We start from the raw sequence: 13,200 nt of genomic DNA, 5'->3' as shown, positions 1-13,200 counted from the left end.
AATATCCCTCATGAATCAGGATTTCAATATGTAGGCCTATGTTTTATTAAACTGATTAACAGAACAGTTACAGCCAATTTTCCATCATGACTAGAATGATTATCCAATGGCTAACTATATGGTGATGAAAGGGTTTCCCTCTGTTGTGGTAATGCATGTACATGTGTCAGTGCCTTGTGACATTAATGTTTATTAAGTGTTAGAGGAATTATATTTGAAATCAGGGGAGCTGAATATACTGCTGTTACCTTTGTTGACAGTACTGCAATCACATTGCTTGTTCTGATCATGGACACACAACAAGACCATCTTTTGTACCTTTGTTATTCTTGTTCGCTGTAGATCAACTATTGTAGGATTAGTACAACATACAAAATATCACATATTTTTGCATCTGACCAAATTTGCACTTTTGTAGTTTGATAGGGTGTACGCTTGCAATACAAGAAAAAAATATATACTCAAACCAATATAGTGCATAATGATAGGATAAAGTGCCTTAAGTAACATTCGTAGTGATTTAGAAGTACACTTTTGATACAGACATTATTCTAATTCTATTTTTTGTACATTAACAGGGATTCAATAACAGATGAAAGCAGAAGTTATGGAAAGCATTAAAAAAAGACATCATGTGCAAAGAAGTAAGATTAGTAAGTTGTGGAGCCCTAAACATAAAAACTAGATACACATTAATTTCAGATAGTTATATAATATTTGACAAGTATTTATATCCATTTTATATAAGAACACTGTATGAATGGGGTTAAAATAAAGAAGAGCTCTCTTACCAAGCAGATGTTTCAGTGCTGATGAAGGCTACATGTACATACTAGATTGAGGAACACAAGGGATAAGAAATAGCCTGAGATAAGGGGCCGAAAAACTGAGTGTCGACATCGGTATTCACCCCTGTTAGATCACATTTTGTGCCATTGAGAACATGATCCGCACCACAGCAATTTGTAAAAAGGAAATCTGTGGCGTAACATACAAACAGACTGATTTTGTCTACTCAGTTTTTTCAACTATCCCTCCAGTGCTGTCATTTATATATTTGTAAGGTTTTTTAAATGGCTTTCTCTCATACATAACATTGTACTTTTGGCATGTTATGTACACATTTTATTCACTTGTGCACATGTGTACAAACCCTTAGGACCTTGATCACGATATAGACCAAAACATTTTTACATGTCTTAAATCTTTCTATGTTTGTAATAAAAGCAGTGTGTTATGCAATAATATTATTAAAAGTGTGTATTTTGTGGAGCCACACTGCTAACCTGTGCAGAATCAACACTATAGGAAGATGGTCACATGGGGTTTCCCGCGACTCTTCTAGAATTTCTGTGAGAGTACACCTATTTTAGTGGGACCCTCAAGGCGGGTTTATCCATAGTACATATATGCTTGCAATATTGACCGCCAATCCTGTCCAGTCAATATATTCACAGGGTGATATATTAAATGAAAGGCCTTTTCACTCAATTTAGGAGTTTAGGTCATGGTATGGTCTATCAGCAGCTGGGTCTCTGCACAATTGAACACTCACGTTTCCTGCTTTTGGAAGGGCAACTACAAAGCCAAAGTTCACACTACACTAGAGAGTGCATTATGCTCTTTATTAGGAAATAATTCAGCACCTTACCACCTTGCCTCAAATTTCTGGAAATTGAATTCTGTCATTCTGACAGTGTACATATGGAACATTTTTGAGAGGGGAGATACCAAATTAAATTACTTCTAATTGAACCAAGTGCTAGATGCATGAGGACTTTTGATTCCAGTTGCAAGACTAATTGTCAAAGTGATTCTATGTAGCTTTGGATAAATGGAGGCATTACTACACCAATCACAAGACAACCTCTTCTCCGCTCTCAGAGATGATTGAAGTATTGAACAGGGAATTAATGTACTTCTATGCTTCATATGTTAATAATAAAATGTACTCCACTTTACTGCTTAATTTATATGGTGGGTGATTTATATTGTCATTTTGAACACAATATTGGATCCATTTCCTAGTATGGAGCATATACATCTATTTAATATCTTGCCTTTCACTTTTTCTATAGTTCACTCCTATTCACTCTATAACTCCCTCCCTATTTTATGGTTTGTTCATCTTTTTAAATGCCATTCAAAGGCGTAACAAACGCATTATGTCACCTAAAATGCCTATATAGCGACCAAAGCTTATGCTCTTAGGCATGGATCAACGTAAACAAGTTAAGAATGATAAGACATAGGATTCTGGCAAGTTTATATATCATTTGCAGATGACTAGCATTAGAAACCATAGCATTATAAAGTAAAAAAGGAATATTGGTTTCCACAACATATCTTCTATAAATAAAAAATAAAATCACATTTATTGAGCACAAAGATCAAAAGGAGCTCCATTAAATGTAGTGGTAAATTCATGTTTTCCAATGTGATCTGTTTTTTGTACAGGAAACTCATTAAGCTGAAGATTAGGCTAAATGTGCAATAACATACTATGGGTTTAATTCTAAAATGATGTCAGCAATTAATACTACCGGTCTAACTATTTAATTTTCTACATGCTCAATCTTTACAGGGGAAATATTTTTATAAGATTAGATTGAAAGATGATTAACTGAATGTGTTTCAGAAGAAATAAACATTAGAAAGAAGACTGTGAGGCTATGCATGAGACTAAGGTGTCCTTGGGGGTTGGGGACATCTGCCCTCTCAGTGATTTACATGGTGGATACCCCATGTGCCTCATTGAATCTAGCCTTGTGTGAAAGAGAAGCCCTATCAGAAGTAGAACCCTATATTTTCCTGGACTGCTTAGGTCCAATTATATGTTGAAAGCTGAGATAACATGACTAAGATGCTAGCTGCTTATGGACCCGTGAGCCGTGTTATGTATCCAGGATGTTTGGTTTGTCAGAGGGTGAAGAGTGTGCATATCCGGCTCATGGTGAATACCACAGACCTGCATGTAGCAGTTTGTAGGGTCCTGGGAATGTCAAAAATACCACTGTTTCCAGTTCTGCAGACATACTTAGTAAATATGTATCAGTTGGGAGATGTGGGACATAGAGAGATAAAGTGGAGAGGAATAGAGGAGTGTAAAAGTGCAGAAGGGGAGACTGACATGGCATAGTGATTGCTATAGACTTATTTAAGATCAAAATAAAGAGAACACATACCTCTCACTATATCTCTGAGGGGTTTCCCTGCCACAACTAAAAGTGCTAATGGGTCATGTCAGGATGTCGTTTTAACTAAAAAGAGTCAATTGTCGCTGTGTCAAATGTCCCTATCTCTGTCCCTTACACTTATAAATAAACTAAAGTTGTACCAATGTTCTTGGTCCAGGAGAATGCCTCCCTCCTCTTGGACTGGACGGCACAATTCTGTTTGCAAGTCTCTCCCCAGGGAGAATGACTCTGCTCACCTTACTTCAATGCTTCAATATAAAGTATTGCTGGCTTTGCATCAAAAGTTCATTATTTCTTCCCTACATGACAAAAACCCCTTTGCCTTGGACCACTGGTTTGATCATCCTCATAATCTCGATTACCAGGGGAATGACTGCCTTCTCCTGGTATCTGGCTCTCAGTGTTTCCCCACACAAAGCCAAGGGGAAAGACTCCCTTGCCTTGGACTCTCTTTTCACTTGGTTTCATGATTTCACAACGCAAGGGGAAATACTCCCTTCCCTTGACCTTCGTTGGCTTTGTTCTCACACCCTTTTGTCTTTTACTTTCACTGTTCACAACACCAGGTTGAATGACTCCCTTCCAGTAGCCGTTCTTGGCTTTACTTTCACAGTTCAAAACACCAGGGGGAAGGGCTCTGTTCAGCTTGCCTTTCTTGGCTTTACTTTCACAGTTCACAACACCAGGTGAATTGCACCTTTGGACTGGTCTTTCTTGGCTCTACTTTCATAGTGCACACTGTCGGGGTGAATGGCTCCCTTCCCCTGGCCTTTCTCATATATAAACTTGTTTGGTGCAGGTCCCAGACCCAGGTTTCTTTAGGGCTTCGTCTGGGCAGACCTGGTTGACTCGCCTGCCAGGTACTGCTTAAAGACGATGGCTAGTGAGGATTTCTTCCTCAGATTGCAGGTCCCCAACCAGGTTTTCGCCTCTGTATTGTGTTCTTGACATACCTGGTGCACTTTTCTGCGAGGTACTATCTTGAGGAGAGTTGCTTAAGATTTTCTACTTGGGTATATCTGGGTGCCAGACCCCAGGTTTGAGGTTTCTCTTGCCCCTTTTCTTAATGTCGACAGCCCATGTACCTTCTGGGTCTCTGATGGTTCTTCTCCGTCGGACACGTGCTTCTCTGACTTCTTGTTTGGCTTCTTGCATTCTTGTGCTGCTTCTGCGGAGTCTGCAGTGGCTTTGCAGTGCTTCTCTCCGTGTAGGTTGCGCATCTAGCCACAACTGTGCAGTCCGGTTAATGCTTCCACCGGACCTCCACTCTTCAAGTTCCTTAGTCAGCCCAGGCACATCCAGGGGTGGACTGGGAACCAAAATAGGCCCTGGAAAATAATGTTCAAAGTGGCTCCAAATTACACATTTTTAGCAAGCCCAACCCTTTTCCTATGGGAAAATTGGGAAATACCACACAAAAGAGGCATGGGGTGCAGAGGCCTACCGGGAAATGTCCAGAGTTCTCTATAGGCTAGTCCACCACTGGCCATAGCCTCTCCCTTTCGTGATGGGCATCCTCCAGACTTGCGGTTCCTCCTGGGAGGGTCTGGCACAAAGGCAAGTCATTCCTCTCTCTTTATATTGAATGAGCAATGACAGCTAGAATGCTCATGCAGGTTCTTAGGAGGACTCATCCCTACTCTTCATTGTCTCAGTAACTATAGGATATTCAGTCTCACATATATAAATGGAAGAGTATGGTATGGAAGTGAGGGAAGATACGGTGGGCCTCCTGGACTGAGGGGAGGCAAAGGAAGTTGGTGGAGGGTGAGGAGTGTTGTACTGCATTCTAACGAGATGTTCTCCCTGATCCCCAGAAGGGGAGTTTCTGCCCATGAGATCCTCTCTCTGAGTACCACCCTCAGGGGGACTATCGGGTAGCTGCTTCACCTCCCTGGCCTCAATGGAAGTTGCTCCCCCTCAGGGCGAAGTGACATCTCGGGATTCATCACAGGAGTGAAAAAGAGGAAGGAGGGGGGGAAGCAAACAGAGGGGGAGGAATTGAAATAATGGGCAGGGGAAGGAGATACAGGTTAAGGGAGGATGATGGCAAGTGAGAGGAGGAACAGAAAGGGGGCAGAAGATGTGCTATAAGAGGAGCCCAAATGCCTAGTATAGGACAGGTTGAGATACAGACTTTCTTACCACAAAGAAAGGGGACCGGGGCCTGATGCCTTACCAGTGGCAAATTGCCTAGCACCCAACCCCAGCTGTTAAAAAAAACAAGGATACTTGATGATGGTCCCTGGAAAGAGAGTCTAGGGCAGCAGTATTCAAACTGTGGGACACCACCCCCTGGGAGGCACGTCCTTATGTCCAGGGGTTGTTCACCCACAGTCTAAAAAAAAGAAGAAAAGAAGAAGAAAACAACGAGTCCAGAAGAAAAGAAAATCTTGGCATCAGTGGTGTAAAATGGGAAAGAATGTTATGGGGCATGTAGATGGGGCCAACATTACCTTGCGGCCTTTGGCTTTACCTGGTATAAGAGAAGCTAAATGTGTGTTTCTCAGTGGAAATTTTTATATCAACATCTTCAGCTTGTGCCCTATGTTTTGGATTTAAACCACTCAACAGTGGTTGGTGTGTGTGTGTGTGTGTGTGTGCGCGTGCGCGCGTGCGTGCGTGCTCATACCACGGCTATGAGTATCAACTTTGGTTGGAATGATAATTGGATGCAAATAGGTTCTATAGCGCTTTGGCAAAAGTGCTATATAAATAAATAACAAATGATCATAATTATTATTTTGTTTGGATCTAAAAGCCAAACTGAACCTGAAATGGCAAAAGAACCACAATAAACCATTTGCCAAAACCCAAACCTGTACCTGCCGTTCTGCCTCCCCAGCCGCTCAATAAAAGCCTAAGCTTGCATCCTGCCTCTCCAACCCCACAACACAAGGCCCATATAAGGCATCCTCTATAGCATCCTGCCTGCCGGCCCTCCAAAACACATAACCTATTATTGGCATCCTGCCTTCCGACCACAACTTTTAGACGCTCAATGCAAAACTTAAATCTTACATCCCAAGTTTGGCAGATACTGCCTGTTGAAGTAAAATCATCTTCCCAGGATCACACATTCTGGAAAAATGACGACACATGGATATGAACCCAATCTCCACTTTAGAAACTTGAAACCTAGCTCCTCTGCTCTAGCAATACAACTATGTGATAATGTTTGAATTTAAAGAGCTAAAATAATATGCTGTTGTCATACGATTCCTGTTATTCCAAATCCTACTAAATAGCTGAGGCTGTTTGAAAAGTATAATTAATACTGTTCGGTTTGGGTAAAAAGGGTTATCATACGCTGCACACTTTTGACATTCTGAAACATTCCATTCAGCCTTTTAAGTTCTAGTGATCCTGGCAATTGTTTCTTAGCATACCGTGTGTTATTGGCATTCTATATCCAAACCTGGGGCTGGACCAGATTTTTGCGAGTTAAGAACATTAAGCACCTCGGGTAATGAAAGCAAACAGAGTCGTATCACTACTGTTATGAGGTAAATGCTCAAGAGAGTAACTATCTTTGTAAATTGTGAAGAGTGTCCATGCTTTCTTGAACACAATTATAGTAAATGACTCAAGGTTGTGGCAACATGTGTGGCATCACACTTGAAGGTGATAGGTGAAGTGAAGGGCCATAACATCAATCAACCTTAGCTGGATCCTTCTCAGAGGTGCAAGCATTTGTAGTAAGTGAGGGGGCCCCCATGGTCAACACTTGCTACTGATTGATTGAAGAATCCTTGTTGAGTGTCATCAAATGAGAAATTGAGTGTGCCAGGATATCTGTATGCCCCCATAATGTCTTCATGAATTATAGGTCGCCAGCTCTTGACACTATGAAGCCAATGTTAAACTTGTTTAAAATAGTTTGTCCTGATAGTTGCAATTTGAAGTTGATAATTTGGGTACATTTGTCACATAAAATACCTAAGTAGGAGATGGCTCTTGCGAAAGCTCACCAGCAATTAATCCCCTTGCTGGTTGATTGCCCCTAGCCAGAAAGTTGTGGCCCTCATTTGAGTTAAAATTCAAATGAATATTACTTTTATTAAACTTAGCTCTCCTTCCATCTGAGGTAAGATATGGACCAGAAAAACTATACGCGCAAAAAGCAGCAATGGATTTGGTAAACATACCTCCCAATAATGCCCTAGAGTCAGATGTTTACTCTGACAAAAATAAAGGCTTAGGACCCGGTCCTGTGGTGTTAGATATATCCGGACCGGTTTCGAGAATATAGAGTGGGATGGGGTGAGGATTCTAGGTATATCTTTCTCTTCTTTGGAACACAGGGTTCCCAGAGGCTTAAGTGTAAGCAATGAATAGTCGATTTAGGGGAAAACAAGTTTCAAAGATTCAACGTCTTTCTGCAATGCTGCTAATAATAGGCGAGAATAATAGGCGAGAATCTGCTAGAACCTGAATGACATTATTATTAACACAGTCAAACATCAATGGCAGTTTAAGGGGTTATGCGGGGCACATGTGTCAGCAGGCCTCTTCTTTGAATTTGAACAATAGTCCCAGATTGTAGGACATTGCACTGGGCCAATTGCAAAAAAGCTCAATTTGAAGCGTTATTTGCAGCCATCGCCCTTAGCTCACTAGATAAGTAGTGATATTGTCCCCACTTTTAGTATCTAACACAGCAAATCTGTTCCAGAGTGGTATATCTTTCGCAATCTCATGGGAATCAAGCCCATCCTCTAACTCCTGAGAGACATTCTGAATTCGGCAACTGATGCTAGAGACTCACAGGATAATTCATAGAAAATCGCACAAAAGTGGCGCACGCGACTGTCGCACAGCATGCCCGTGCGAATGTCTGCGCCAGCCGCGTGCGCTAAAATCGATTTCCGCGCACAGCGTATTCATGGATTTTCGCATCCAAAACCAGCCGTGGTGCAGCGTGGCGCAGCGACCCTGCAGCAACGGCAGTTACGCCCCCAAGAACGCCCTCGCGCAAGGAAAAGCCTTCAAAATCCCCAAATAATCGCAAAGGGCTGCGCTAACCCTGGACCAGTTCACAGGGCTGGCAAACAGCAAACGCCAAGTGGGGAACGTGTATTACAGGGGTCCGTGGGAAGTATCACACGCGATTCCAGCAAGGTACGTGTATTCCAGGGGTGCGCGGGAAGTTCTACACGCGATTGGCCCCGTGGGAGCAGGGTACGTGTATTCCAGGGGTGCACGGGAAGTTCCACACGCGATTTCAGCAGGGTACGTGTATTTCAGGGGTGCGAGGGAAGTTCCACACGCGATTGGCCCCGTGCGAGCAGGGTACGTGTAATTCAGGGGTGCGCGGGAAGTTCCACACGCAATTTCAGCAGGGTACGTGTATTTCAGGTGTTCTGGGGAGTACTACACGTGAATTGGCCGTGTGGGTCCTCCCAGGTGTTCGCTCTACAACCTCCACGGCCCCTGCAGGCAGCCCACACCACGGGGGACTACCCTGCACCCCTGCTCATGTCCCGCACGCAGCCCATCCACCATGGGCATGCCCCCCAGCCAACCCACATGTCACCTTGCACTACTGATCAACAATGCATGTCTCCCACCACCCCCTCCCCCCAGCAGTGCAGGGGCAGCATCCACCAGGCCCCCACTCATGTCTACCACCACCCCCACCTCCCAGCCACCAGGGGCAGATTCCACCAGGCCCCCACTCATGTCTACCACCACCCCCACCCCCCAGCCACCAGGGGCAGCCTCCACCAGGCCCCCACTCATGTCTACCACCACCCCCACCCCCCAGCCACCAGGGGCAGATTCAACAAGGCCCCCACTCATGTCCCCTATTACCCCCACCCCCCGCAGTGCAGGGGCACCCTCCACCAGGGCCCCACTCATGTCTCCCACCACCCCCCAGCAGTCAGGGGCAGCCTCCACCAGGCCCCCACTCATATCTCCCACCACCCCCACCCCCCAGCCACCAGGGGCAGATTCCACCAGGCCCCCACTCATGTCTACCACCACCCCCACCCCCCAGCCACCAGGGGCACCCTCCACCAGGCCCCCACTCATATCTCCCACCACCCCCACCCCCCAGCCACCAGGGGCAGATTCCACCAGGCCCCCACTCATGTCTACCACCACCTCCACCCCCCAGCCACCAGGGGCAGATTCCAACAGGCCCCCACTCATGTCTACCACCACCCCCACCCCCCAGCAGTGCAGGGGCACCCTCCACCAGGCCCCCACTCATGTCTCCCACCACCCCCCAGCAGTCAGGGGCAGCCTCCACCAGGCCCCCACTCATGTCCCCTATTACCCCCACCCCCCGCAGTGCAGGGGCACCCTCCAACAGGCCCCCACTCCTGTCTACCACCACCCCCACCCCCCAGCAGTCAGGGGCAGCCTCCACCAGGCCCCCACTCATGTCCCCTATTACCCCCACCCCCCGCAGTGCAGGGGCACCCTCCACCAGGCCCCCACTCATGTCTTCCACCACCCCCACCCCCCCGCAGTGCAGGGGCACCCTCCACCAGGCCCCCACTCATGTCTCCCACCACCCCCCACCCCCCAGCCACCAGGGGCACCCTCCACCAGGCCCCCACTCATGTCTCCCACCACCCCCACCCCTCAGCAGTCAGGGGCAGCCTCCACCAGGCCCCCACTCATGTCCCCTATTACCCCCACACCCCCGCAGTGCAGGGGCACCCTCCACCAGGCCCCCACTCATGTCTCCCACCACCCCCCACCCCCCAGCCACCAGGGGCAGATTCCACCAGGCCCCCACTCATGTCTCCCACCACCCCACCCCCCCAGCAGTCAGGGGCAGCCTCCACCAGGCCCCACTCATGTCTCCCACCACCCCCACCCCCCAGCCACCAGGGGCAGATTCCACCAGGCCCCCACTCATGTCTACCACCACCTCCACCCCCCAGCAGTGCAGGGGCACCCTCCACCAGGCCCCCACTCATGTCTCCCACCACCCCCACCACCCAGCCACCAGGGGCAGATTCCACCAGGCCCCCACTCATGTCTACCACCACCTCCACCCCCCAGCAGTGCAGGGGCACCCTCCACCAGGCCCCCACTCATGTCTCCCACCACCCCCACCCCCCAGCCACCAGGGGCAGATTCCACCAGGCCCCCACTCATGTCCCCTATTACACCCACCCTCCGCAGTGCAGGGGTACCCTCCACCAGGCCCCCACTCATGTCTCCCACCACCCCCACCCCCAGCCACCAGGGGCACCCTCCACCAGGCCCCCACTCATGTCTCCCACCACCCCCACCCCCCAGCCACCAGGGGCAGATTCCACCAGGCCCCCACTCATGTCTACCACCACCCCTACCCCCCAGCCACCAGGGGCAGATTCCACCAGGCCCCCACTCATGTCTACCACCACCCCCACCCCCCAGCAGTGCAGGGGCAACTTCCACCAGGCCCCCACTCATGTCTCCCACCACCCCCACCCCCCAGCAGTCAGGGGCACCCTCCACCAGGCCCCCACTCATGTCTACCACCACCCCCACACCCCAGCCACCAGGGGCAGCCTCCACCAGGCCCCCACCCATGTCTACCACCACCCGCACCCCCCAGCCATCAGGGGCAGCCTCCACCAGGCCCCCACTCATGTCCCCTATTACCCCCACCCCCCGCAGTGCAGGGGCACCCTCCACCAGGCCCCCACTCATGTCTACCACCACCCCCACCCCCAGCAGTCAGGGGCAGCCTCCACCAGGCCCCCACTCATGTCCCCTATTACCCCCACCACCCCCGCAGTGCAGGGGCACCCTCCACCAGGCCCCCACTCATGTCTCCCACCCCCCACCCCCCGCAGTGCAGGGGCACCCTCCACCAGGCCCCCACTCATGTCTCCTACCACCCCCCACCCCCCAGCCACCAGGGGCACCCTCCACCAGGCCCCCACTCATGTCTCCCACCACCCCCATCCCTTAGCAGTCAGGCGCATCCTCCACCAGGCCCCCACTCATGTCCCCTATTACCCCCACCCCCCGCAGTGCAGGGGCACCCTCCACCAGGCCCCCACTCATGTCTCCCACCACCCCCAACCCCCCAGCCACCAGGGGCAGATTCCACCAGGCCCCCACTCATGTCTCCCACCAACCCCACCACCCAGCAGTCAGGGGCAGTCTCCACCAGTCCCCCACTCATGTCCCCTATTACCCCCACACCCCCGCAGTGCAGGGGCACCCTCCGCCAGGCTCCCACTCATGTCTCCCACCACCCCCACCCCCCAGCCACCAGGGGCAGATTCCACCAGGCCCCCACTCATGTCTACCACCACCCCCACCCCCCAGCCACCAGGGGCAGATTCCATCAGGCCCCCACTCATGCCTCCCACCACCCCCACCCCCCAGCAGCCTCCACCAGGCCCCCACTCATGTCTCCCACCACCCCCACCCCACAGCAGTCAGGGGCAGCCTCCACGAGGCCCCCACTCATGTCCCCTATTACCCCCACCCCCCCGCAGTGCAGGGGCACCCTCCACCAGGTCCCCACTCATGTCTACCACCACCCCACCCCCCAGCAGTCAGGGGCAGCCTCCACCAGGCCCCCACTCATGTCCCCTATTACCCCCACCCCCCGCAGTGCAGGGGCACCCTCCACCAGGCCCCCACTCATGTCTCCCACCACCCCCACTCCCCCCGCAGTGCAGGGGCACCCTCCACCAGGCCCCCACTCATGTCTCCCACCACCCCCACCCCCCAGCCACCAGGGGCACCCTCCACCAGGACCCCACTCATGTCTCCCAAAACCCCCACCCCCCAGCAGTCAGGGGCAGCCTCCACCAGGCCCCCACTCATGTCCCCTATTACCCCCACCCCCCCGCAGTGCAGGGGCACCCTCCACCAGGCCCCCACTCATGTCTCCCACCACCCCCACCCCCCAGCCACCAGGGGCAGATTCCACCAGGCCCCCACTCATGTCTCCCAACACCCCCACCCCCCAGCAGTCAGGGGCAGCCTCCACCAGGCCCCCACTCATGTCCCCTATTACCCCCACCCCCCCGCAGTGCAGGGGCACCCTCCACCAGGCCCCCACTCATGTCTACCACCACCCCCACCCCCCAGCAGTCAGGGGCATCCTCCACCAGGCCCCCACTCATGTCCCCTATTACCCCCACCCCCCCGCAGTGCAGGGGCACCCTCCACCAGGCCCCCACTCATGTCTCCCACCACCCCCACCCCCCAGCCACCAGGGGCACCCTCCACCAGGACCCCACTCATGTCTCCCACCACCCCCCACCCCCCAGCCACCAGGGGCACCCTCCACCAGGACCCCACTCATGTCTCCCACCACCCCCACCCCCCAGCAGTCAGGGGCAGCCTCCACCAGGCCCCCTATTACCTCCACCCCCCCGCAGAGCAGGGGCACCGTCCACCAGGCCCCCACTCATGCCTCCCACCACCCCCACCCCCGAGCAACCAGGGGCAGATTCCACCAGGCCCCCACTCATGTCTCCCACCACCCCCACCCCCCAGCAGTCAGGGGCAGCCTCCACCAGGCCCCCACTCATGTCCCTATTACCCCCACCCCCTGCAGTGCAGGGGCACCCTCCACCCGGCCCCCACTCATGTCTCCCACCACCCCCACCCCTCAGCCACCAGGAGCAGATTCCACCAGGCCCCCACTCATGTCTACCACCACCCCCACCCCCCAGCCACCAGGGGCAGATTCCACTAGGCCCCCAGTCATGTCTACCACCACCCCCCAGCAGTCAGGGGCAGCCTCCACCAGGCCCCCACTCATGTCCCCTATTACCCCCCCCCACAGTGCAGGGGCACCCTCCACCAGGCCCCCACTCATGTCTCCCACCACCCACACCCCCCAGCCACCAGGGGCAGATTCCACCAGGCCCCCACTCATGTCTCCAACCACCCCCACTCCCCAGCCACGAGGGGCAGATTCCACCAGGCCCCCACTCATGTCCCCTATTACCCCCCCCCCCACAGTGCAGGGGCACCCTCCACCAGGCCCCCACTCATGTCTCCCACCACCCACACCCCCCAGCCACCA

At 51.8% G+C, this 13,200-nt stretch overlaps 1 protein-coding gene across 4 annotated transcripts in view; it reads right to left on the bottom strand.

Annotated features, from left to right (window-relative positions):
* Positions 1–13,200, bottom strand: part of KCNH7 (potassium voltage-gated channel subfamily H member 7) — a 2,172,707-nt gene that overhangs the window by 1,267,954 nt on the left and 891,553 nt on the right. The window lies entirely within an intron of this gene.

Source organism: Ambystoma mexicanum, chromosome 9 (genome assembly GCF_040938575.1).
Source record: "Ambystoma mexicanum isolate Mex_15411 chromosome 9, UKY_AmexF1_1, whole genome shotgun sequence".
Taxonomy (NCBI): Eukaryota; Metazoa; Chordata; class Amphibia; order Caudata; family Ambystomatidae; genus Ambystoma; species Ambystoma mexicanum.
Note: the sequence above shows the minus strand (reverse complement) of the source record. Positions and strands in the feature narration are given on the sequence as shown.